Below are 16,947 nucleotides of genomic sequence, written 5' to 3'. Positions count from 1 at the left end.
CACACACACACACACACACACACACACACACACAAGACAAATGTTGTTTTTTCAATGCTATTGGGATATGTCATTATGAAAATATATTTGAATGGTCTATAAACATTTCACAAAGTCTTTGTAAGCTATTAATCAGATCATTCAGAATTTATTCAGAAACCTAAGACTACACACACACATTATATTGTAGATACAGACATTTGAAATATATGATGTGATCAAACTGTCAATACTAATAATTTAACAGATGGATTTTTGACTAAATGTAATTGTAAATGTTAAAATAGTGATTTTATAAAGTCTAAATATAAATTATAGAACAATATGACAACATGACTATTTTAAACAGCAGGGGGCAGTAAAATACCACTTCTTGGCTTAATATGTCATTATATTCATATCATTTTCACCTTTTTAACTGTTATAGAGGCAAATTTTGTCAGATCTGTCTGAAAATTTTCATGCATGTTCAGAGTGATATTTCACATGTTCTGACTTGTTTTTAAGAAGGTTTGAACATTCATTAAAGAGATATAGGCTTTCGGGGACACTTGGTAAAGGCCACATTTTGAAGTGAACCTATTATAGCTATCCAAATGAAGTAGTTCAACTTTTTCTGACAATTATTGTTCTAGTGAGTCCAGAGAATTGTATTGCACTAGTTTTTAACATTATGATATGAAAATTATATATTCAGAGATGGAAAAGACCATTTACAGTCAATACAGGCAGTTTACCATAGGAAATATATGGTTTTAAAGATTTTTAACAGTTATAGCGCCACCTATCGTCCGATCTCCATGAAATTTTGCATGCTTGTTAATGATGTTATGTCACATAAGTTCACCAATTTTTGTGAAGTTCTGGGTTTTTATTTAGGATTTATAGGCTTTTTAATGTATTTTTCCATGCCCATTTTATAAATGATCCTATTACAGCCATCCAAATGCAAAAGTTCAACTTTTTTTTGATAATTATTGATCTAGAGAGTCCAGAGAATTGTCCTAGACTGGTCTGGTTCCGATCGGGCAAAAAACCTAGGACTAGTTCGCAAAAGTAGGTTTTAGACATATTCATGAATATTTAATGAACGGTTTGATTGACAGAAATGGTTCTTGAGGCAAAGTTGTTCAGCATGAGCAGATATATCAAATGATATGCTTTTTGTGACGATAAGTGTAACACCACGTGATTACAGAGCCAAAAAACTCGTTAGCGCCAACTAGTGGCCGATTTCTTTCAAAATTCTTACAGACCTCTAGGGCCATGAGTCGAACATGCCCATCGAGTTTCGTTCCGATCGGCCTCCGTTAACCTTGTCTAATAGGTGCTCAACTTCATTGGCCAATGGCGGCCATGTTTTTTGAGATACGCCAATGTCCTCATAGACATACATGGCACCTTGGACCAAGACACTGCATACCAATTTTCAAGTCAATCGGACTAACGGTCAGGTGGTTATAGCCCTTTTCATGTTTTTTTCATGTTATAGCGCCACCTAGTGTTCAATCGTCGCGATTTTTTTACTGTGACCCCAGAGTAAGCCCATACATATGTGTACCGAGTTTAGTGAAGCTATCTTATTTACTTTTTAAGTTATAGCCATTTTAGTAAAATAGGCTCCTCCCACAACGATTATTTTGCGCCCCCTAGTGACCATGAATCGAAATTTCAACTTTTTTCGATAATTATTGATCTTCAGACTCCAGAGAACATTTTTGCACTGGTTTGGTTCCGATCGGGCAAAAATCCAGGGACTAGTTCGCAAAAGTAGATTTTCGACAAAATTCAAAATGGCGGAAAATCTATCATGACGGAAATGAAATCGGAGATATACGTTTTGTTCGTCAGGCGTCCAGCTTTCCAATGATATAAGACACTTGAGTCTACGACATACGGTCTAGGAGTTATGAGCAGTTTCGCGCTTTTGGTTGCTATAGCGCCACCTATGGGCCAATCGGGGTCATAATCTCTGAACCTCTCCTCGATTTTTGTACTACCATCTGGCAAAGTTTCAATGCTCCAGCACTTACGGTTTGGGCTGCACGATGCGTTTTAGCGGAGAAGAATAATAATAATTAAAGCTGCAAGCAGCATTTATCGGGGTTCAAGCAGTTAAGGCCTTTAAGGCATTTAAGCACAAAAGCATCAAAAGTTATTAAGATTTATTTAGCAAGCATGTAACCACTGACATAATAGATGGAAAAGACCATTTACAGCCAATACAGGCAATTTGCCATGGGATATATATGGTTTTAAAGCTTTTTAACAGTTATAGCGCCACCTATGCTCCGATCTCCATAGAATTGTTTACTGTGACCTCAAATTGAACCCATACACATGTGTACTGAGTTTGGTGAAGATATCTCATTTACTTCTTGAGTTATAGCCATTTGAGTAAAATAGGCTCCTCCCACAACGATTTGCCACATTCTAGAATTATTTAATATGATTCTAGCATGATTTACTATCATATACCATGTTCCAGAATGATTTATTAGGATTCTAGCATGATTTACTTTGATACACCTCATTTCAGTATTATTTACTATGATTTACAATGTTTCTAGCATGATTAACCACATTACTAGCAAATATGTGAAGTGTCAGTGCAAATGAGGTGATGAACACTGACAAAATATTATTGTGTTATAATAGTTAGTTATATACGTGATTTTTAGTGTGTGTCCAAGTATGAATGCAAAAGCACATGTAAAATATTTCATTATTAAGTAGAATGGCCAGCAGAGGGCAGTAGAAGACCACTTATTGGCTCACTTTCACTTTAAACCAGTTTTCTGCACTAAAGCAAACCAGTTTTTCCATGTTAACTCAATGCATGCTTACACACACACACACACACACACACACACACACACACACACACACACACACACACACACACACACACACACACACACACACATACACACACAGCATAGTTAACCATGATTTACCATGATATACCACGTTCTAGTATTATTTACCAGGAGATTAACGACAATCTAGGATTATTTACTTTGATTTACCATGTTTCTAGCCTGATTTATCACATTACTAGCAATTATTTGAAGTGTCAGTGCAAATAAAGTGGTTAACACTGACAAAAAATGATTGTGTTATAATAGTTATTGCTTTATAAGTGATTTTTTTAGTGTGTATTCAAGTATGAATGCAAGCACATGTTGAAATATTTCATTAATAAGTAGAATGGCCAGCAGAGGGCAGTAGAAGACCACTTATTGGCTCACTTTCACTTTAAACCAGTTTTCTGCACTAAAGCAAACCAGTTTATCCATGTTAACTCAATGCATGCTTACACACACACACACACACACACACACACACACACACACACACACACACACACACACACACACACACACACACACACACACACACAGCATAGTTAACCATGATTTACCATGATTTACCACATTACTAGCAATTATTTGAAGTGTCAGTGCAAATAAAGTGATTAACACTGACAAAATATGATTATGTTATAATAGTTATTGCTATATAAGTGATTTTTAGTGTGTATTCAAGTATAAATGCAAGCACATGTGGAAAAATTTAATTAAGTAGAATGGCCAGCAGAGGGCAGTAGAAGACCACTTATTGGCTCACTTTCACTTTAAACCTCATGATTTTGACCAGTTTTCTGCACTAAAGCAAACCAGTGTTTCCATGTTAACTCAATAATGCATACTTGCTACATATGCTACACACAATAATGCTACACACACACACACACACACACACACACACACACACACACACACACACACACACACACACACACACACACACACACACACACAAATGTTTCAGTGATATTGGTGTCACATTCACCTTCATCACATTCACCTTCTGTCTTCATCACATTCACCATCTGTCGTCATCACCTGCACCTGCTCCTCATCACCCTCCTCATCACCACCTGCTCCTCATCATCATAACCGTCACCTGTTGTCCTTGTCTTGATCTGTGTATTTAAGTTCCCCTCTCATCCATTATCATTGTCGGTTATTGTTTGTGCACTAGCACTCTGTTATGTTTGTTTTCATGTTGGAAAATAAAACCTTTGTTATATTTGTACCACACACACACACACACACACACACACACACACACACACACACACACACACACACACACACACACACACACCATCATTTATCATGATTTACCATGGCTGATACCAATACCAATATGAGAAAATGACTATTTTAAACAGCAGGGGGCAGTAAAATACCACTTATTGGCTTAACATGCCATTAATTCATATCATTTTCACCTTTTTAACTGTTATAGAGGCAAATTTTGTCCGATCTGTCTGAAAATTTTCATGCTTGTTCAGGGTGATATTTCACACGTTCTGACTTGTTTTTAAGAAGGTCTGAGCATTGATTAAAGAGATATAGGCTTTCGGGGACACTTGGTAAAGGCCAGATTTTGAAGTGAACCTATTATAGCTATCCAAATGAAGTAGTTCAACTTTTTCTGACAATTATTGATCTAGTGAGTCCAGAGAATTGTATTGCACTAGTTTTGAACATTATGATATGAAAATTATATGATCAGAGATGGAAAAGACCATTTACAGCCAATACAGGCAGTTTACCATAGGAAATATATGATTTTAAAGCTTTTTAACAGTTATAGCGCCACCTATCGTCCGATCTCCATAGAATTTTTCATGCTTGTTAATGATGTTATGTCACATATGCTGACCAATTTTTGTGAAGTTCTGAGTTTTTATTTAGGATTTATAGGCTTTTTAATGTATTTTGACACGCCCATTTTATAAATTACCCTATTACAGCCATCCAAATGCAAAAGTTCAACTTTTTTTTGATAATTATTGATCTAGAGAGTCCAGAGAATTGTCCTAGACTGGTCTGGTTCCGATCGGGCAAAAAACCTAGGACTAGTTCGCAAAAGTAGGTTTTAAACATATTAATGAATAATTAATGAACAGTTTGATTGACAGCAATGGTTCTTGAGGCAAAGTTGTTCAGGATGAGGAGATCTATCAAATGATATGCATATTGTGTGGATATTTGTAACACCACGTGATTACAGAGCCGTAAAACTCGTTAGCGCCAACTAGTGGCCGATTTCTTTCAAAATTCTTACAGACCTTTAGGGCCATGAGCCAAACATGCCCATTGAGTTTCGTTCCGATCGGCCTCCGTTAACCTTGTCTAATAGGTGCTCAAACTTCGTTGGCCGATGGCGGCCATGTTTTTTGAGATACGCCAATGTCCTCATACACATACATGGCACCTTGGACCAAGACACTGCATACCAATTTTCAAGTCAATCGGACTAACGGTCAGGTGGTTATAGCCTGTTTTATGTTTTTTTCATTTTATAGCGCCACCATGAGGCCAATCGTCGCGATTTTTTTACTGTGACCCCAGAGTAAGCGCATACACATGTGTACCAAGTTTGGTGAAGATACCTCATTTACATCGGGAGTTATAGCCATTTTAGTAAAATAGGCCCCTCCCTCAACGTACGTTTTGGCGCCCCTTAGCAACCGTGAATCGAAATTTCCACTTTTTTTCGATAATTATTGATATTCAGTCTCCAGAGAACATTTCTGCACTAGTTTGGTTCCAATCGGGCAAAAAACCAGGGACTAATTCGCAAAAGTAGATTTTTGACAAAATTCAAAATGGCGGAAAATCTATCATGGCGGAAATGAAATCGGAGATATACGTTTTGTTCGTCAGGCGTCCAGCTTTCCAATGATATAAGACACTTGAGTCTACGACATACGGTCTAGGAGTTATGAGCAGTTTCGCGCTTTTGGTTGTTATAGCGCCACCTATGGGCCAATCGGGGTCATAATCTCTGAACCTTTCCTCGATTTTTGTACTACCATCTGTCAAAGTTTCAAAGTTCCAGCTCTTACGGTTTGGGCTGCACGATGCGTTTTATGGCAGAAGAATAATAATAATAATTAAAGCTGCAAGCAGCATTTATCGGGGTTCAAGCAGTTAAAGCCTTTTAAGCATTTAAGCACAAAAGCATCAAAAGTTAAGATTTATTTAGCAAGCATGTAACCACGGACATAATAGATGGAAAAGACCATTTACAGCCAATACAGGCAGTTTACCATGGGATATATATGGTTTTAAAGCTTTTTAACAGTTATAGCGCCACCTATGGTCCGATCTCCATAGAATTGTTTACTGTGACCTCAAATTGAACCCATACACATGTGTACTGAGTTTGGTGAAGATATCTCATTTACTTCTTGAGTTATAGCCATTTTAGTAAAATAGGCTCCTCCCACAACAATTTAGCACATTCTAGTATTATTTACTATGATTCTAGCATGATTTGCCATATTCTAGCATAATTTACCATGATATACTACATTCTAGTATGATTTACCATTGTTTACTGTGATTCTAGCATGGATTACCATAGTTTATCATGATTTATCATAGTTTACCATGATTTACCCTGTTCTAGCATAGTTTACCATGATTTACCATGTTCTAGCATGATTTACCATGATATACCACATTCTAACATGATTTACCATAGTTTATTATGATTTATCATGGCTTACCATGATTTACCCTGTTCTAGCATAGTTTACCATGATTTACCATGTTCTAGCATGATGTACCATGATATACTATGTTCTAGAATGATGTACCAGGATTGTAGTATGATTTACCTTGATACACCACATTCTAGTATCATTTATTGATTTACCATGTTTTTAGTGTGATTTAACCATGATTTACCACATTGCTAGCAATTATGTGAAGTATCAGTAAAAATGAAGTGATAAACTCTGACAAAATATGATTGTGCTACAATAGTAATTGTTATATAAGTGATTTTTTAGTGTTTTATTGTTATATAAGTGATTTTTAGTGTCTAATGAATGCAAAAGCATATGTGGGTAGACATTAATAAGTAGAATGGCCAGCAGAGGGCAGTAGAAGACCACATATTGGCTCACTTTCACTTTAAACTTCTTGATTTTCACCATTTTTCTGCACTAAAGCAAACCAGTTTTTCCATTTTAAATCCATAATGCATGTTAACACACACACACACACACACACACACACACACACACACACAAGACAAATGTTGTTTTTTCAATGCTATTGGGATATGTCATTATGAAAATATATTTGAATGGTCTATAAACATTTCACAAAGTCTTTGTAAGCTATTAATCAGATCATTCAGAATTTATTCAGAAACCTAAGACTACACACACACATTATATTGTAGATACAGACATTTGAAATATATGATGTGATCAAACTGTCAATACTAATAATTTAACAGATGGATTTTTGACTAAATGTAATTGTAAATGTTAAAATAGTGATTTTATAAAGTCTAAATATAAATTATAGAACAATATGACAACATGACTATTTTAAACAGCAGGGGGCAGTAAAATACCACTTCTTGGCTTAATATGTCATTATATTCATATCATTTTCACCTTTTTAACTGTTATAGAGGCAAATTTTGTCAGATCTGTCTGAAAATTTTCATGCATGTTCAGAGTGATATTTCACATGTTCTGACTTGTTTTTAAGAAGGTTTGAACATTCATTAAAGAGATATAGGCTTTCGGGGACACTTGGTAAAGGCCACATTTTGAAGTGAACCTATTATAGCTATCCAAATGAAGTAGTTCAACTTTTTCTGACAATTATTGTTCTAGTGAGTCCAGAGAATTGTATTGCACTAGTTTTTAACATTATGATATGAAAATTATATATTCAGAGATGGAAAAGACCATTTACAGTCAATACAGGCAGTTTACCATAGGAAATATATGGTTTTAAAGATTTTTAACAGTTATAGCGCCACCTATCGTCCGATCTCCATGAAATTTTGCATGCTTGTTAATGATGTTATGTCACATAAGTTCACCAATTTTTGTGAAGTTCTGGGTTTTTATTTAGGATTTATAGGCTTTTTAATGTATTTTTCCATGCCCATTTTATAAATGATCCTATTACAGCCATCCAAATGCAAAAGTTCAACTTTTTTTTGATAATTATTGATCTAGAGAGTCCAGAGAATTGTCCTAGACTGGTCTGGTTCCGATCGGGCAAAAAACCTAGGACTAGTTCGCAAAAGTAGGTTTTAGACATATTCATGAATATTTAATGAACGGTTTGATTGACAGAAATGGTTCTTGAGGCAAAGTTGTTCAGCATGAGCAGATATATCAAATGATATGCTTTTTGTGACGATAAGTGTAACACCACGTGATTACAGAGCCAAAAAACTCGTTAGCGCCAACTAGTGGCCGATTTCTTTCAAAATTCTTACAGACCTCTAGGGCCATGAGTCGAACATGCCCATCGAGTTTCGTTCCGATCGGCCTCCGTTAACCTTGTCTAATAGGTGCTCAACTTCATTGGCCAATGGCGGCCATGTTTTTTGAGATACGCCAATGTCCTCATAGACATACATGGCACCTTGGACCAAGACACTGCATACCAATTTTCAAGTCAATCGGACTAACGGTCAGGTGGTTATAGCCCTTTTCATGTTTTTTTCATGTTATAGCGCCACCTAGTGTTCAATCGTCGCGATTTTTTTACTGTGACCCCAGAGTAAGCCCATACATATGTGTACCGAGTTTAGTGAAGCTATCTTATTTACTTTTTAAGTTATAGCCATTTTAGTAAAATAGGCTCCTCCCACAACGATTATTTTGCGCCCCCTAGTGACCATGAATCGAAATTTCAACTTTTTTCGATAATTATTGATCTTCAGACTCCAGAGAACATTTTTGCACTGGTTTGGTTCCGATCGGGCAAAAATCCAGGGACTAGTTCGCAAAAGTAGATTTTCGACAAAATTCAAAATGGCGGAAAATCTATCATGACGGAAATGAAATCGGAGATATACGTTTTGTTCGTCAGGCGTCCAGCTTTCCAATGATATAAGACACTTGAGTCTACGACATACGGTCTAGGAGTTATGAGCAGTTTCGCGCTTTTGGTTGCTATAGCGCCACCTATGGGCCAATCGGGGTCATAATCTCTGAACCTCTCCTCGATTTTTGTACTACCATCTGGCAAAGTTTCAATGCTCCAGCACTTACGGTTTGGGCTGCACGATGCGTTTTAGCGGAGAAGAATAATAATAATTAAAGCTGCAAGCAGCATTTATCGGGGTTCAAGCAGTTAAGGCCTTTAAGGCATTTAAGCACAAAAGCATCAAAAGTTATTAAGATTTATTTAGCAAGCATGTAACCACTGACATAATAGATGGAAAAGACCATTTACAGCCAATACAGGCAATTTGCCATGGGATATATATGGTTTTAAAGCTTTTTAACAGTTATAGCGCCACCTATGCTCCGATCTCCATAGAATTGTTTACTGTGACCTCAAATTGAACCCATACACATGTGTACTGAGTTTGGTGAAGATATCTCATTTACTTCTTGAGTTATAGCCATTTGAGTAAAATAGGCTCCTCCCACAACGATTTGCCACATTCTAGAATTATTTAATATGATTCTAGCATGATTTACTATCATATACCATGTTCCAGAATGATTTATTAGGATTCTAGCATGATTTACTTTGATACACCTCATTTCAGTATTATTTACTATGATTTACAATGTTTCTAGCATGATTAACCACATTACTAGCAAATATGTGAAGTGTCAGTGCAAATGAGGTGATGAACACTGACAAAATATTATTGTGTTATAATAGTTAGTTATATACGTGATTTTTAGTGTGTGTCCAAGTATGAATGCAAAAGCACATGTAAAATATTTCATTATTAAGTAGAATGGCCAGCAGAGGGCAGTAGAAGACCACTTATTGGCTCACTTTCACTTTAAACCAGTTTTCTGCACTAAAGCAAACCAGTTTTTCCATGTTAACTCAATGCATGCTTACACACACACACACACACACACACACACACACACACACACACACACACACACACACACACACACACACACACACACACACACACATACACACACAGCATAGTTAACCATGATTTACCATGATATACCACGTTCTAGTATTATTTACCAGGAGATTAACGACAATCTAGGATTATTTACTTTGATTTACCATGTTTCTAGCCTGATTTATCACATTACTAGCAATTATTTGAAGTGTCAGTGCAAATAAAGTGGTTAACACTGACAAAAAATGATTGTGTTATAATAGTTATTGCTTTATAAGTGATTTTTTTAGTGTGTATTCAAGTATGAATGCAAGCACATGTTGAAATATTTCATTAATAAGTAGAATGGCCAGCAGAGGGCAGTAGAAGACCACTTATTGGCTCACTTTCACTTTAAACCAGTTTTCTGCACTAAAGCAAACCAGTTTATCCATGTTAACTCAATGCATGCTTACACACACACACACACACACACACACACACACACACACACACACACACACACACACACACACACACACACACACACACAGCATAGTTAACCATGATTTACCATGATTTACCACATTACTAGCAATTATTTGAAGTGTCAGTGCAAATAAAGTGATTAACACTGACAAAATATGATTATGTTATAATAGTTATTGCTATATAAGTGATTTTTAGTGTGTATTCAAGTATAAATGCAAGCACATGTGGAAAAATTTAATTAAGTAGAATGGCCAGCAGAGGGCAGTAGAAGACCACTTATTGGCTCACTTTCACTTTAAACCTCATGATTTTGACCAGTTTTCTGCACTAAAGCAAACCAGTGTTTCCATGTTAACTCAATAATGCATACTTGCTACATATGCTACACACAATAATGCTACACACACACACACACACACACACACACACACACACACACACACACACACACACACACACACACACACACACACACACAAATGTTTCAGTGATATTGGTGTCACATTCACCTTCATCACATTCACCTTCTGTCTTCATCACATTCACCATCTGTCGTCATCACCTGCACCTGCTCCTCATCACCCTCCTCATCACCACCTGCTCCTCATCATCATAACCGTCACCTGTTGTCCTTGTCTTGATCTGTGTATTTAAGTTCCCCTCTCATCCATTATCATTGTCGGTTATTGTTTGTGCACTAGCACTCTGTTATGTTTGTTTTCATGTTGGAAAATAAAACCTTTGTTATATTTGTACCACACACACACACACACACACACACACACACACACACACACACACACACACACACACACACACACACACACACACCATCATTTATCATGATTTACCATGGCTGATACCAATACCAATATGAGAAAATGACTATTTTAAACAGCAGGGGGCAGTAAAATACCACTTATTGGCTTAACATGCCATTAATTCATATCATTTTCACCTTTTTAACTGTTATAGAGGCAAATTTTGTCCGATCTGTCTGAAAATTTTCATGCTTGTTCAGGGTGATATTTCACACGTTCTGACTTGTTTTTAAGAAGGTCTGAGCATTGATTAAAGAGATATAGGCTTTCGGGGACACTTGGTAAAGGCCAGATTTTGAAGTGAACCTATTATAGCTATCCAAATGAAGTAGTTCAACTTTTTCTGACAATTATTGATCTAGTGAGTCCAGAGAATTGTATTGCACTAGTTTTGAACATTATGATATGAAAATTATATGATCAGAGATGGAAAAGACCATTTACAGCCAATACAGGCAGTTTACCATAGGAAATATATGATTTTAAAGCTTTTTAACAGTTATAGCGCCACCTATCGTCCGATCTCCATAGAATTTTTCATGCTTGTTAATGATGTTATGTCACATATGCTGACCAATTTTTGTGAAGTTCTGAGTTTTTATTTAGGATTTATAGGCTTTTTAATGTATTTTGACACGCCCATTTTATAAATTACCCTATTACAGCCATCCAAATGCAAAAGTTCAACTTTTTTTTGATAATTATTGATCTAGAGAGTCCAGAGAATTGTCCTAGACTGGTCTGGTTCCGATCGGGCAAAAAACCTAGGACTAGTTCGCAAAAGTAGGTTTTAAACATATTAATGAATAATTAATGAACAGTTTGATTGACAGCAATGGTTCTTGAGGCAAAGTTGTTCAGGATGAGGAGATCTATCAAATGTTATGCATATTGTGTGGATATTTGTAACACCACGTGATTACAGAGCCGTAAAACTCGTTAGCGCCAACTAGTGGCCGATTTCTTTCAAAATTCTTACAGACCTTTAGGGCCATGAGCCAAACATGCCCATTGAGTTTCGTTCCGATCGGCCTCCGTTAACCTTGTCTAATAGGTGCTCAAACTTCGTTGGCCGATGGCGGCCATGTTTTTTGAGATACGCCAATGTCCTCATACACATACATGGCACCTTGGACCAAGACACTGCATACCAATTTTCAAGTCAATCGGACTAACGGTCAGGTGGTTATAGCCTGTTTTATGTTTTTTTCATTTTATAGCGCCACCATGAGGCCAATCGTCGCGATTTTTTTACTGTGACCCCAGAGTAAGCGCATACACATGTGTACCAAGTTTGGTGAAGATACCTCATTTACATCGGGAGTTATAGCCATTTTAGTAAAATAGGCCCCTCCCTCAACGTACGTTTTGGCGCCCCTTAGCAACCGTGAATCGAAATTTCCACTTTTTTTCGATAATTATTGATATTCAGTCTCCAGAGAACATTTCTGCACTAGTTTGGTTCCAATCGGGCAAAAAACCAGGGACTAATTCGCAAAAGTAGATTTTTGACAAAATTCAAAATGGCGGAAAATCTATCATGGCGGAAATGAAATCGGAGATATACGTTTTGTTCGTCAGGCGTCCAGCTTTCCAATGATATAAGACACTTGAGTCTACGACATACGGTCTAGGAGTTATGAGCAGTTTCGCGCTTTTGGTTGTTATAGCGCCACCTATGGGCCAATCGGGGTCATAATCTCTGAACCTTTCCTCGATTTTTGTACTACCATCTGTCAAAGTTTCAAAGTTCCAGCTCTTACGGTTTGGGCTGCACGATGCGTTTTATGGCAGAAGAATAATAATAATAATTAAAGCTGCAAGCAGCATTTATCGGGGTTCAAGCAGTTAAAGCCTTTTAAGCATTTAAGCACAAAAGCATCAAAAGTTAAGATTTATTTAGCAAGCATGTAACCACGGACATAATAGATGGAAAAGACCATTTACAGCCAATACAGGCAGTTTACCATGGGATATATATGGTTTTAAAGCTTTTTAACAGTTATAGCGCCACCTATGGTCCGATCTCCATAGAATTGTTTACTGTGACCTCAAATTGAACCCATACACATGTGTACTGAGTTTGGTGAAGATATCTCATTTACTTCTTGAGTTATAGCCATTTTAGTAAAATAGGCTCCTCCCACAACAATTTAGCACATTCTAGTATTATTTACTATGATTCTAGCATGATTTGCCATATTCTAGCATAATTTACCATGATATACTACATTCTAGTATGATTTACCATTGTTTACTGTGATTCTAGCATGGATTACCATAGTTTATCATGATTTATCATAGTTTACCATGATTTACCCTGTTCTAGCATAGTTTACCATGATTTACCATGTTCTAGCATGATTTACCATGATATACCACATTCTAACATGATTTACCATAGTTTATTATGATTTATCATGGCTTACCATGATTTACCCTGTTCTAGCATAGTTTACCATGATTTACCATGTTCTAGCATGATGTACCATGATATACTATGTTCTAGAATGATGTACCAGGATTGTAGTATGATTTACCTTGATACACCACATTCTAGTATCATTTATTGATTTACCATGTTTTTAGTGTGATTTAACCATGATTTACCACATTGCTAGCAATTATGTGAAGTATCAGTAAAAATGAAGTGATAAACTCTGACAAAATATGATTGTGCTACAATAGTAATTGTTATATAAGTGATTTTTTAGTGTTTTATTGTTATATAAGTGATTTTTAGTGTCTAATGAATGCAAAAGCATATGTGGGTAGACATTAATAAGTAGAATGGCCAGCAGAGGGCAGTAGAAGACCACATATTGGCTCACTTTCACTTTAAACTTCTTGATTTTCACCATTTTTCTGCACTAAAGCAAACCAGTTTTTCCATTTTAAATCCATAATGCATGTTAACACACACACACACACACACACACACACACACACACAAGACAAATGTTGTTTTTTCAATGCTATTGGGATATGTCATTATGAAAATATATTTGAATGGTCTATAAACATTTCACAAAGTCTTTGTAAGCTATTAATCAGATCATTCAGAATTTATTCAGAAACCTAAGACTACACACACACATTATATTGTAGATACAGACATTTGAAATATATGATGTGATCAAACTGTCAATACTAATAATTTAACAGATGGATTTTTGACTAAATGTAATTGTAAATGTTAAAATAGTGATTTTATAAAGTCTAAATATAAATTATAGAACAATATGACAACATGACTATTTTAAACAGCAGGGGGCAGTAAAATACCACTTCTTGGCTTAATATGTCATTATATTCATATCATTTTCACCTTTTTAACTGTTATAGAGGCAAATTTTGTCAGATCTGTCTGAAAATTTTCATGCATGTTCAGAGTGATATTTCACATGTTCTGACTTGTTTTTAAGAAGGTTTGAACATTCATTAAAGAGATATAGGCTTTCGGGGACACTTGGTAAAGGCCACATTTTGAAGTGAACCTATTATAGCTATCCAAATGAAGTAGTTCAACTTTTTCTGACAATTATTGTTCTAGTGAGTCCAGAGAATTGTATTGCACTAGTTTTTAACATTATGATATGAAAATTATATATTCAGAGATGGAAAAGACCATTTACAGTCAATACAGGCAGTTTACCATAGGAAATATATGGTTTTAAAGATTTTTAACAGTTATAGCGCCACCTATCGTCCGATCTCCATGAAATTTTGCATGCTTGTTAATGATGTTATGTCACATAAGTTCACCAATTTTTGTGAAGTTCTGGGTTTTTATTTAGGATTTATAGGCTTTTTAATGTATTTTTCCATGCCCATTTTATAAATGATCCTATTACAGCCATCCAAATGCAAAAGTTCAACTTTTTTTTGATAATTATTGATCTAGAGAGTCCAGAGAATTGTCCTAGACTGGTCTGGTTCCGATCGGGCAAAAAACCTAGGACTAGTTCGCAAAAGTAGGTTTTAGACATATTCATGAATATTTAATGAACGGTTTGATTGACAGAAATGGTTCTTGAGGCAAAGTTGTTCAGCATGAGCAGATATATCAAATGATATGCTTTTTGTGACGATAAGTGTAACACCACGTGATTACAGAGCCAAAAAACTCGTTAGCGCCAACTAGTGGCCGATTTCTTTCAAAATTCTTACAGACCTCTAGGGCCATGAGTCGAACATGCCCATCGAGTTTCGTTCCGATCGGCCTCCGTTAACCTTGTCTAATAGGTGCTCAACTTCATTGGCCAATGGCGGCCATGTTTTTTGAGATACGCCAATGTCCTCATAGACATACATGGCACCTTGGACCAAGACACTGCATACCAATTTTCAAGTCAATCGGACTAACGGTCAGGTGGTTATAGCCCTTTTCATGTTTTTTTCATGTTATAGCGCCACCTAGTGTTCAATCGTCGCGATTTTTTTACTGTGACCCCAGAGTAAGCCCATACATATGTGTACCGAGTTTAGTGAAGCTATCTTATTTACTTTTTAAGTTATAGCCATTTTAGTAAAATAGGCTCCTCCCACAACGATTATTTTGCGCCCCCTAGTGACCATGAATCGAAATTTCAACTTTTTTCGATAATTATTGATCTTCAGACTCCAGAGAACATTTTTGCACTGGTTTGGTTCCGATCGGGCAAAAATCCAGGGACTAGTTCGCAAAAGTAGATTTTCGACAAAATTCAAAATGGCGGAAAATCTATCATGACGGAAATGAAATCGGAGATATACGTTTTGTTCGTCAGGCGTCCAGCTTTCCAATGATATAAGACACTTGAGTCTACGACATACGGTCTAGGAGTTATGAGCAGTTTCGCGCTTTTGGTTGCTATAGCGCCACCTATGGGCCAATCGGGGTCATAATCTCTGAACCTCTCCTCGATTTTTGTACTACCATCTGGCAAAGTTTCAATGCTCCAGCACTTACGGTTTGGGCTGCACGATGCGTTTTAGCGGAGAAGAATAATAATAATTAAAGCTGCAAGCAGCATTTATCGGGGTTCAAGCAGTTAAGGCCTTTAAGGCATTTAAGCACAAAAGCATCAAAAGTTATTAAGATTTATTTAGCAAGCATGTAACCACTGACATAATAGATGGAAAAGACCATTTACAGCCAATACAGGCAATTTGCCATGGGATATATATGGTTTTAAAGCTTTTTAACAGTTATAGCGCCACCTATGCTCCGATCTCCATAGAATTGTTTACTGTGACCTCAAATTGAACCCATACACATGTGTACTGAGTTTGGTGAAGATATCTCATTTACTTCTTGAGTTATAGCCATTTGAGTAAAATAGGCTCCTCCCACAACGATTTGCCACATTCTAGAATTATTTAATATGATTCTAGCATGATTTACTATCATATACCATGTTCCAGAATGATTTATTAGGATTCTAGCATGATTTACTTTGATACACCTCATTTCAGTATTATTTACTATGATTTACAATGTTTCTAGCATGATTAACCACATTACTAGCAAATATGTGAAGTGTCAGTGCAAATGAGGTGATGAACACTGACAAAATATTATTGTGTTATAATAGTTAGTTATATACGTGATTTTTAGTGTGTGTCCAAGTATGAATGCAAAAGCACATGTAAAATATTTCATTATTAAGTAGAATGGCCAGCAGAGGGCAGTAGAAGACCACTTATTGGCTCACTTTCA

Source organism: Scardinius erythrophthalmus (genome assembly GCF_964197995.2).
Source record: "Scardinius erythrophthalmus genome assembly, contig: HAP1_SCAFFOLD_43, whole genome shotgun sequence".
Lineage (NCBI taxonomy): Eukaryota > Metazoa > Chordata > Actinopteri > Cypriniformes > Leuciscidae > Scardinius > Scardinius erythrophthalmus.
Note: the sequence above shows the minus strand (reverse complement) of the source record.